Consider the following 11,079-nt stretch of genomic DNA (forward strand, 5'->3'; position numbering starts at 1 on the left):
CAAAACGTCGACATGTGAATAGATTGAGCCAATCATGTGCTATATTGTGAATACATTGAGCCAATAATGTGGTGTGTTGTGAAGACATGTGCCAATCATGTGTTGTGATCTCGCCGGTGGAGCAAGATTAGTATCGTGAAGCCTGGCGCACGCGCATTTCTGCCGAAACGGATGCCCGATGAGTGCCCAAAAAGCGTTGCAATATGGCTGCCGAGTGGAGGGACTTGCCTAAAAGGACTTTGTTAACGGAAATGTCATTTCTTGTTTATTCTTTGTCCTCAGCCCCCGCGAGTGGGCACTCGGAGCTGTTGACCTCCTGAGCGAAGCTACTGAAATCCCATCGTTTAGTGTCTAATGAGACAGAGCTATAGCAGGATCAACACCACCACTTACTGGAATATTGGAGGGGGGGGGGACTCTTGCATGGGTTAAGACCTTTGCGTGTGGATAGGATTGGAAAAAGGCAAAAGGAATGTCTCAAAATTACGCAAGTGGAAGCAGGGATGAATGTGCGTGTTGGAGGATCTGCAAATATGGCAGATTCAACACTCAGAACGTAAGTGTCACAAATGAAATTTTGAGACAGATGCACATGCGATACGTGATATATTTTTACAAATTGGTATGATTTAATTGGCAAGTTTCCAAACATTTGAATAAATCATTATACCTTTGTGCAAATACCAATTTACAAGTCACGAATTTTGATGTTGCAAATTGTATCATATATGCGTGGATTGCGGTGTTTGCATATACAAATAATATTGAGACATCTCTCTCCATACGGGAGGAGCTACAACAGACGGCAGCTTATCCCGGACAGACTGCTACAGTCTGCCTCATCATGATCATTTTAATGAGTAAGAATGAAAGTTATGCTGTATTTATTGCAAACAAAATTCTTGCGATATCTCCCGCGAGTCACGTCAGGCAGACTGCAGCCGGTCTGTCTGGGATGAGCTGCCGTCTGTTGTGGCTCCTCCAGGCTTGCCTCTGAAATTCACGTTGACGTAGGTCAGCCAAAGTCAGATGCAGTTCATCTGCAACAGAGTTGCCCAGTTAAGGGCTCGTCATCACTTTTGTCGTCACGTTGTAGTTCGTTTGTAGTGTGGCCTTTCATGTCCAACAGATTTAATGTGAACTTGGGAATTTGCTGTTTTTGTCACTTGAAAGCTGCATTTCTTTCTTTCATAAGCGTCTTACACTACATTTTAAGCAAATACAGTTGTTTATTTAGGATTAGTGAGTGTATGTTTCGGGCTCCCTTTTTAACATTAAAGTCTATGGCAGAATCCAAAAATGTCTCAGATTTTGTCAAAGCCTTATTTTTCTGAGCAATGGATACACATTTCGGACACGGTATCGTGATCTCCAAACCCTCCTCCCCATTTCAGGAGAATATCATGACAGTATGACCCTCCAGTCGGGAGAAAATCAACATTAATGAAGGTGTACACCAAGTTTGTTTTGTACTCCGGCTTGTCTGGCGTGGAACCGAGACGTTCAAACGTCAATCATACGCCAGTGACACGCCCCTGTGCAGGCAGGGACTGAACCAGAGCCCGTCTCTGACTGAACTCCACTTTGCCCTCATAGACATGAACTAGGACGACCCATCTTGCTACGCATTAATTATCTTTGTCTTGCAGTTGCCTTCCACGGTCTGCACGACCGGAACCCCCCTCATGACGTCAGTTCAAGTGATAGGGCCATTTGGGAGGAATCTCCTCATGACGATTTTGACGGGTGTTTCATGCTGCTTCCTTATGTTGGAATATGCGAAAATGAACCGAAATTGAAGGGATACATTCTTATATGTGATTTCTGCAACAATGGTAGGCTAGCCTACTGAAAACGTTTGGATATTTTCTGTTATGTTCTGCTGTTGGTTAAATAGATACACATATAGGGAAAAGAATTTATGTGCTACAATGCAGGCCTGTTAACTGTATGACAAGAGTGGTTTATTATTATTTAAACTACATCATAGGATTTATTTCGTCAGTCATCATCAGACCATACCTGTCAACATAGCGTTCCAAAAACGGGAGATTTTTTTTGTGGAAGTGAGTGTTTATACGGATCTGTGTGCATATTTAATACGTTTCATATACGTGTTTCAACACTGAATTTCGGTCATTGCTTTTACCTTACCCTCTGTTGTAGCTCCTCCCGGCTAGCCTCTGAAGATCACGTTGACATAGAAAGCCAGACAAAGTCAGACGCGGTTGTGGCTAGATGGGATACAGCTAAGAACGGAAGTTACGTAACAGACAGTGAAATATCGCAAAATCTCGACGATACCAGAGCCCGTTTACGGACGATATTGTTACTAAAACGATGGCAGCTTTCTTCTCGTCGTACAGGAGTTTTGAGAAGTACCTCAGTGATTACGAGGAAGAAACCGTGACTAAGTTTACAGTCTTAACTAAAGACCGCAGTTTTGGTCAGGACGTATGCGCGAGTTTGTGTGTGTGTGTGTGTGTGTGTGTGTGTGTGTGTGTGTGTGTGTGTGTGTGTGTGTGTGTGTGTGTGTGTGTGTGCGCGCGCGCGCGTCTCCCTCTCCCTCCTGTGTCATATAATGTGTCATATAAAGGCCAATGTTATTATGTTAGCAACTTAAAAACTTAAAATTCAGATTGACAGCCCCGCCCCCTGAAACGTCATAAAACACATCATAACCACACCTCTTTTTATGCAAATTAGCCACGTGGTTGTCACCACGTGTTGTTTGTTATTGTTATTGTTTTGTGAGTCATGTGACAGTCATGTGACTGGTGTCAAACCCCTGGGCAGCCATATTGGATGTAAAGTCATGTGACAGTCATGTGTCTGTTGTCAAACAATGCCACGCCCCCCCTTGGCATCCATATTGGATGTAGTGTCATGTGACAGTCATGTGACTGATGTCATACCCCCCTGGCGACCATATTGGCCCCCAAACCCACATGTGTGTTTTGTGGATAATGGGGGATCAGATAAACTTTGTAAGAGTTGTATATGTTTAGTGGTAAATGGGTGTAAATATAAAGTGTGCTGCTAGCCCAGAGGAAAGAAAATGTTAAAATGAGAGCTCCTCTCTTTCTCAGTTGTTTCTCCTAGACAATAATGAGATCACAGTGATATAAAAATGAGATTATTGCTTTTGTCTCCCTCTTCTCAGGTTTGTCTCTGGAGCAAAAGAGTTAAGTTATCTCAGTGTAGACTCCCTTTAATATACAAATGAGATCTCATCAATATTTTAAATAATGCTCAGTGTTGTCTAATTTATACATCTCATATTTTACTCAGGCTGATCCACCAGAGAGCTCTCTCTGTAAACTCATGCAATTCTCATTTCAGATCATTTTGGTAAATCTCAGATTAGGCTCCATCAGTCAAAAGAGATCTCTTCACAAGCTTGAACCGTTCTCATTCTAGTCATCTCAGTTTAGTCCTTTTTTTGATTTACAAAAGAGATCTCAGCAAAGGCTTATACAATACTCAGACTTGCTCAATTTATACTGTATATCTCATATTTTACTCAGGCTTATCCATCAGAGAGCTCTCTAAGTGAACTAATGTAATGCTCATCCAGAACTATTTGTTTTATAAATTAGTCTGATCTGTAAGAGCGCTAGCTGTTGTACAACAATTCTCAAATGATTTTCATTGGCTTATTTGTTTTAATTGCACATATTTTCAAGTTCACATTTGCAAGCAGTAGGCCTAACCATGTGATGTGACCACCACACATGACGATGCTCTGATAGACCTCTGAAGTTTGCCTACAAAAAAGCTACCATCTATGCCCATACAAGGAGATCACCTGTTAAATTCTCACGCGGGGAGGCGGCGAAATCGGAGGCATGAGCGTTTTCCTCAACACACTTTTGTCTTCAACCTTGGTAGATATTATAATCAATGGTGCGTGAAGGCGGCAAATTTGATTTTTTGCTACCCCAGAGCTAACTTTTTTACTTGTTAGCAAGTTAGAGAAATCAAGTTAGACTCCAGAAGTCTATGATGGTCGGACGTGACAAACTTCAGCGTGCAGAAGACTCCTACCAGAAAATGCAGTCTAGATTTGGCCCAGTGAAACCAAATTGAAACGGTGTGTGGGTATGAAGGATTGTGCAGAACTTGCCACCACGAAAACTCAGAGAAGGTACATTAACATTTTGGTAATTTGCTAACGTTCTTGCATATTTTTTAGATTCAATATATCATTGAACAACCTGACGAAGCAGCACAGAAAGTTAGATAGCTAGTTAATGTTAGCTACTTGTAAGTTACATCACTGGCTGTGCGCTTGTATATAAAGCTAGCGTTAGACAATTTAACGTTGCTAGCTTACTTTTGCCTTATACAGCTTTAGTCTGTATGTTTTGAATGGTGTTAAACCATGCTGTAGCTAAAATGCACGGAATTTTAAAATGTCTTTGGGATGTCAGTCAAGATGACGAAGCTAACTTTATTGCCACTGGTTAAAACTGGTTCCAGCTCAATGCCGCTGAAAAGAGGCCGGCAGCTCTGGAAGACTACGCTAGACCATCAGATCAAATTGCTGAACAAACAGCGTACCAAAATGGTAACTATATTTTTCCCCACAATATGTTCTCACTTTTGTTTAACCTGCTATAAATTACAGCATATTGTAACAGGAGGAAAGGGCATTCTTGTAACCCAGGTAAACTAGGAAGTAAGCGTTGCTGCGGTCGAGGGATCGTGAAATAGGCAAGTCAGCATCTGCAGTCATGAATAACTTACCAGTCAACATTTCTTTTGCAATTAGTAGAATCTGTAGCATGCAAATCAAACCAGCTATTAGCCTAATATAAAACCATGATATATCTAGGTATGGTGAAGGGTATGTGATGTGGGGTTATCTATCTATCTTTTAATTACAAAGGCCAAGGGAACTTTATCAGGATGCATAGTATCCTGAGTCCATTCAATAACTGGCCTTTAAAAATAAAAATCTGCCTGCCTCTATGGGATTTTAACATAGGGGGTTCCTTACTTATGCCCCCTGTATTTTAAGGAATAACATTTATTAATTTAGGATACCTGGTTCATTCACAAAGAATATTGGTGTGTTTAAAGGTTGGATTTTTTCCTCATTTTTTAATTGAGGCATTAAGATAAATTTCTAACAGATGATTTATTGTATTCCTCTGGTTGTCATAACTTATGCACAGTTGATGGTTTTATAAAGACACCCCTACACCAATAAATAGTTCATGTAGACTGTCACACAATGGTAAGTGGAACATTGGCCACAGCTTGTAACAACTTTTTTTACCATTCTTTGCGTAGGGATGTGTACACAAGGATGTGTAACCTTGTGTAACTTGGGAATTACAACAGAAAGGAACACGTTTCAGCTAATCAAAATCAATGACTGAAAGTGTCAGTTTCAGACCTATTATTATGACCGCCGCGCAGCGAAGCGGCGGTCATATAGGTTTAGTCAGATTTTTTTTTTTTTTTTCTGCATGTCCAAATTTCCGTCAATGATTCCCGGGACACTGAAAGACCGGGGTAGACAAAACTTGGTGGGCATGTAACCCCATATGGATAGCATGGAACCATCGTTTTTTCGTTTTGATCTGTAGCCCCCACGCTGGACTGCACCCCCCGAAAGGAGGGTAGGGCAGACACAGTTTTCTGTGAATATCTCGAGAACCGTAAGCTTTAGGAGGACCACCTTTTTTTTGTATGTTGATCTCAAGGGGCCATGTCAACCCATTCCATAACCACTAATTTCATGTATAGCGCCACCTAGTTAAACACAAAAAAGTAAAAATGAGGTGTTGTAATTGTAGGTATCTGTGACCTAACATAGTCAAAACTGCACGAAATTGGAAGTGTAGGATCATTTTGACACCTTCTGAATGCACGCCAAGTTTCGTGGAATTTTGTTCATGGGGGGCCACACAATAAATTAATTTATTTTACTATACACCAACTGGCCTGTAGGTGGCCGGAGACAGTTTTCTGTGAATATCTCGAGAACCATAGGGCCTAGGGGGTCCACCTTTTTTTGTATGTTGGTCTTAAGGGGCATGTCAACCCATCCCATTACCACTTATTTCATGTATAAGCCCACCTAGTTAAAAATTAAAAAAAGAAAAAAATTAGGTGTTTTCATCTCAATATCTCTGGCTGACAAGGTCAAAACTGCACGAAATTAAAAGTGTAGGATCATTATGACACCCTCTGAATGCATGCCAAGTTTTGTGTACTTTCGTTCATGGGGGGCCTTACAATAAAATAATTTATGTGTACATTTAGTGGCATTACACCAACAAGGATTCCCGGGACACTGAAAGACCGGGGTACACAAAACTTGGTGGGCATGTACCCCCACATGGATAGCATGGAACCGTCATTTTTCGTTTTCATCTGCAGCCCCCCCGCTGGACTGGACCCCCGAAAGGAGGGTAGGGCAGACACAGTTCTCTGTGAATCTTTTTTATGGTATGTTGGTCTCAAGGGCCCACATCAACCTGGCTCATAATCACTCATTTGTGATTTGCCCCCGGTAAAAAATGAAAATCAGTAGGATTAAAAGAAAGCCAAAATAAATATTCATCATCATCATCATGGCTGCATTTTCAGTATTGGTCGTTTATCGTTTGTCCACTAGATGGCGCATCGTTGCAGTGAGGCGTAATTTTTGTTGGAAGTTAAAAGTGGGTTGGAAAAAAACAATGGGCGCTTCATACAAGGACTGTAATTTACGCGGCGAACATCTAATAAGGATAGGGCGATGTTCACATGAAGTGTAATTCCCATTTCTTCTTGAAGCGAAATAAATCTCAGGATGTTTATCGGACATGCTTGGTTTTACTGCAGGTATACGTTAATCTTGTAATATCAATAAGGACCTAGGTAATGTTACCGTTAGCGTTGGTTGAGTGATGGAGGCATTTGATTTATTGCATTTGTAGAAAACTATAAATGCGGTTATACCAAGCAAATGTATAGCAGCACTGTTTGTATCTTTCGACTGTCATTTATTGCACGTGCTACAAAATCATTCTGTGCAATGGAAGATTTACCAACGTTACACCGGGATTTACCAACGTTACACCGGTCTGATACAGTTTTGCCTATACATGCGTGAGACTGAGACGCCTGTTTATTTTGTTTTAAGTGCGTGCAGGGTGTGAGAGGGGAATCGATGTGCTTTGATTACAGCTTGGTAGTTGTAGTCTGTGAAATTAAAAAGCACGTGTGTGTGAAGTATCCAAACAATGACACCTTCATTTCATTATGGCTGCTTTAGCAAAACACCTTAAGCTACTGTGTAGTGGGTCCCATTTAGAAGTGGCTACTTCATTCGCGCTTTCCTTGACTCATGGAGCTGCGTGAATGTTATTACAACTTTTCGCCACGATATGACAGTTAAAGTCCGCTTGATACTGTAAGGCGTAAGCCATTGGTTTCCAAAGGAGATTTTATTTGTGTCGCCAGCATAGCCTATTGACAATTTATGTTGTCATTAGGCCTACCTTATAATCCTACCTGTAGCTTAGGGAAGCTAACAACTTTGTATTAGGATCTAGTTTGTTAGTTACCGTTTTGTCATAACTCCCTGATGCATTTTTGCATTTAGAATAGCCAGAGCGTGTATATCTCAATCGGAAAATTAAACAATATCGGGTGCCTATGGACTAGGCTGGGTGAACCCAGCCTGATCTGCCCGCTATTTATTTTTGATTTCTTAAAAGATTGAGCTTGGTCTGATGAAAGCCAGACTAGCCATGGACCTCAGTTAAACAATGCAAGGGAACATGAATCAGCCTATATTTGCACTAACAATAACGGACAAAGCTCTTCAACTTTGGCCCGTTAAAATGTATGAACAGTCTAGCGGCGCATTTCATCAAGGCCCATTTGAACATGTCAGTTATTTGCACCACTGGTTAGATGTAAAACAGCATTTCGTTTCAGACTAGGCTACTGTTACTTAATTTGTGCATTAACAATAACGTTTCAGACTACTGTTACTTAATTTGTGCATTGACAATAAAGTATTACATGAACTAAAGATGACTAAAATCTTATGTAGAAGAAGAAACATTCACAAAAAATCCATCCATCCAAAATGACCTTTGTTTTGATAGCTGTTGAAAACGGCATGGAACTGACAGAGATGGTTTTGTTTATAAATACATAAAAAATAAATAAATAACATTATGCTGATACCTTTTGCTTTTCCCAAATACAATGTAGCCTACAGGTGTAAGTGACCTTTCATCAATCCAGTTGCAATGGATGAACTGTGATGAACTGCCCTACTTGTGATTGTTTAGAGATTTTAAAGGTTTTATAACAATTCTACATCTTCTTTGGCTATTCTACAATCTATTCACCTTTTCAGCACCAGTAGGGTACTTTCTGTGCAGCCGCACACACACACTCAGGCATGCCAGATAAGCATACACAAAAGTTTCAAGAGTGGGGGATGGAGAAAAATATGGAGACAAATTGAAGTGTGATTTATTTTCGCGGAAGGGATGTACAGGACTGAGCGGCGGTCATATTTTGTACCGCTATGCGGTACATCTAGTTACCACACTGATAGATTGGTTTTGCTTTTTATTTGCAGCCTACGTTATGCACTGTGGAACGCTCTGCGGATGGACAGCTGTGGAATCCGCAAAGGTCAAGAAGGCTTTTGTTACGAGGGCTGGAGGTTCCAAAACATCCATGAAGCTGGGGTAATTTTCTCTTATTTTAAATTATTTCCAATTGTGGTGAGCATTATTGGTGGGCTTTTTATAAAGGGTAGGCCTCTATTGCACTAAAATTATTCAACCTTTATACAGTTAACATCAAACTGTGTAGCTACGAAAGCTACAAAATCACATTGTCATAGAAATGATAGAGGCGAAATTTCCACTAGGTTTTATGAAGATATTTTACAGATGGGCTGAACATACATCAAAAGTAAAAAAAAATGACATGGCCAAAATGATTAACTCACCAACAATATTTGTTGTATGGTGTATACCAGGGATCACCAAATGGTGGACCGCGATCCGAGTCCGGACCGTGACGTGATCCTATCCGGACCCAGACCATAATAGCCTAATTTAGATTTTCACGTAAGATTTCAAAGCTGCGCTAAATGTTTCGTTGGTTAGGATAACAGCATTTACTTCAGGAGCTTCAGGAACCATCATTTCGCTTGCTGCTACTCAGCCAGTGAAATCTGTGAATTCTGATAAAGTCGAGTCAGTGAGTAAAGTAGCCTACTATGGGGAAGAGACTGATAGCCTGAAACGAGCGAGGAGAGGAGACGGGACGAGAAACAATCAGATGGATATCTAAGTTAACGATAAGTAAGTTATTTTCAAATCATCGATTGCTCAAAGAGGAGGAAGCTAGACAGGGAGAACAGAGCTTTATATAACGATACGGGGGCAATACCACGCAAAACTGTCACGTCCGTAACGCCAACTAGGCTAAATATGGATGTGACAGTTTTGCACAGAATTGCCCTGGACCTCTTCTATTCTGAGACAGGCGATTTTTTAAAAGCGCCAATTTGAAGCACCTCTACTAGACAAAGCATATTGAGCAAGCATAGGGTAGGCTAGGCCCATTCAACAGTGAACTGAGACCACAGAATATTTTACGATTTAAGAAGGCAATATGATTGATCCACCACAATCTAGTTAAGCCGACATGCATTCACTGCCCAACAACGTGATGTTCCTGGGTTTCCAGGATTTCGGGTCAACATAAAAAAAAACTAAAAAAATTAAATTAAACTTGCTGATTAATGGGTTCAAGGAACCAGCCTTGTCTCAGCTCAGATTTTATTTTAAGTTCACGTTAAGATCTTTAAAATAGCCAAGGCTACTCAGTTTTTCTCCCCAATCACTCTTATCTTGCCTTATTTCTCCTCATTTTGAATGTTGCCTTTTAGGCTACTTATTTTATTTCACATTAAACATTAGGCCTAGGCCTACAATCTTCTTGAATTTCCCCTTGGGGATCAATAAAGTATCTATCTATCTATCTATCTATCTATCTATCTATCTATCTATCTATCTACAACTAGGCTCCATCCATCCATCCTAATATTATATATACACAGTGGCTATTCTAGACATTTTTAACAAGGGTGGCACTAGTGAGGCACTGATTCAAGGGTGGCATGAGGCAAAACATCCAGATAAACAGAAACAGGCTCAAGATGTGAAATTAGCACAAATACATTAGGGAAACCAGATGCAAACACCATACTCATAAATTGAAGGACAAAAAAACACAAATACCTTACTCTCACATAAAATGTCTTTGTACTTGAATAAAATTTAATACAAACATATTAAAGTTAATTATCTAAGTTGTCTGTCACTGGGAAATGCTGTTCTAAAAAAAATTCCATCATGGGGACATTAAAATATAATCAATTTTATTATATTACTGTAAATGAAGATATACAAAATATACTCATCCAAGACATTTCCCCCACTCTATGGCCATCTATTTTTGTAGCTGTTACAATAATTTGACCTGCTTTTTTGTCTATTTGTTTATTTTCTCAAGAAACTTGAGGTTGGTATGAAGGAGTGTATTGTGTATGTGAGCAATTTCATCTTCCTGAATCTCAATATTATGATCACAACAAGTCTGGGCAAATTATTAATTAAATTTTCACGTGGGGTAACTTGTTGCAGGGCAACCATAACCGGTTCCATGTCTTCCAATTAGATGATTAATCATCAGTTTCTTGAGAACTTTAAAGTTCTCAAGAAACTTGAGGTTGGTATGAAGGAGTGTATTGTGGATGTGTGCAAACATTGTGCACGTTGCACATGGTGCAACTTCTTGCAGGGCAACCACATAACCGGTTCCATGTGTTTGAATTGGATGACTTCCATGTGTTTGAATTGGATGACTTCCATGTGTTTGAATTGGATGACTAAAGTTCTCAAGAAACTTATCTCCCTGAATCTCAATATTCTGATCACAACAACTCTGGGCAAATTACAAGTCAGCACCAGTGCTGCATTCATTGTTTTGCACTTTTATAATCACATCACCAAAAGTAGGTTATTGGTTTTACCAAAATAA

The 11,079-nt window shown here is 40.1% G+C and overlaps 1 long non-coding RNA gene across 1 annotated transcript; it reads left to right on the forward strand.

The window, feature by feature from the left end:
• The first annotated feature begins 4,108 nt into the window (after positions 1–4,108).
• On the forward strand, positions 4,109–8,638 carry LOC125286793. Its single transcript, XR_007192243.1, has 3 exons — positions 4,109–4,147; positions 4,483–4,570; positions 8,600–8,638. It is a non-coding gene; the product is annotated as an uncharacterized LOC125286793 (long non-coding RNA).
• Positions 8,639–11,079: the final 2,441 nt, after the last annotated feature.

Source organism: Alosa alosa, chromosome 21, assembly GCF_017589495.1.
Source record: "Alosa alosa isolate M-15738 ecotype Scorff River chromosome 21, AALO_Geno_1.1, whole genome shotgun sequence".
NCBI classification, from domain to species: domain Eukaryota; kingdom Metazoa; phylum Chordata; class Actinopteri; order Clupeiformes; family Clupeidae; genus Alosa; species Alosa alosa.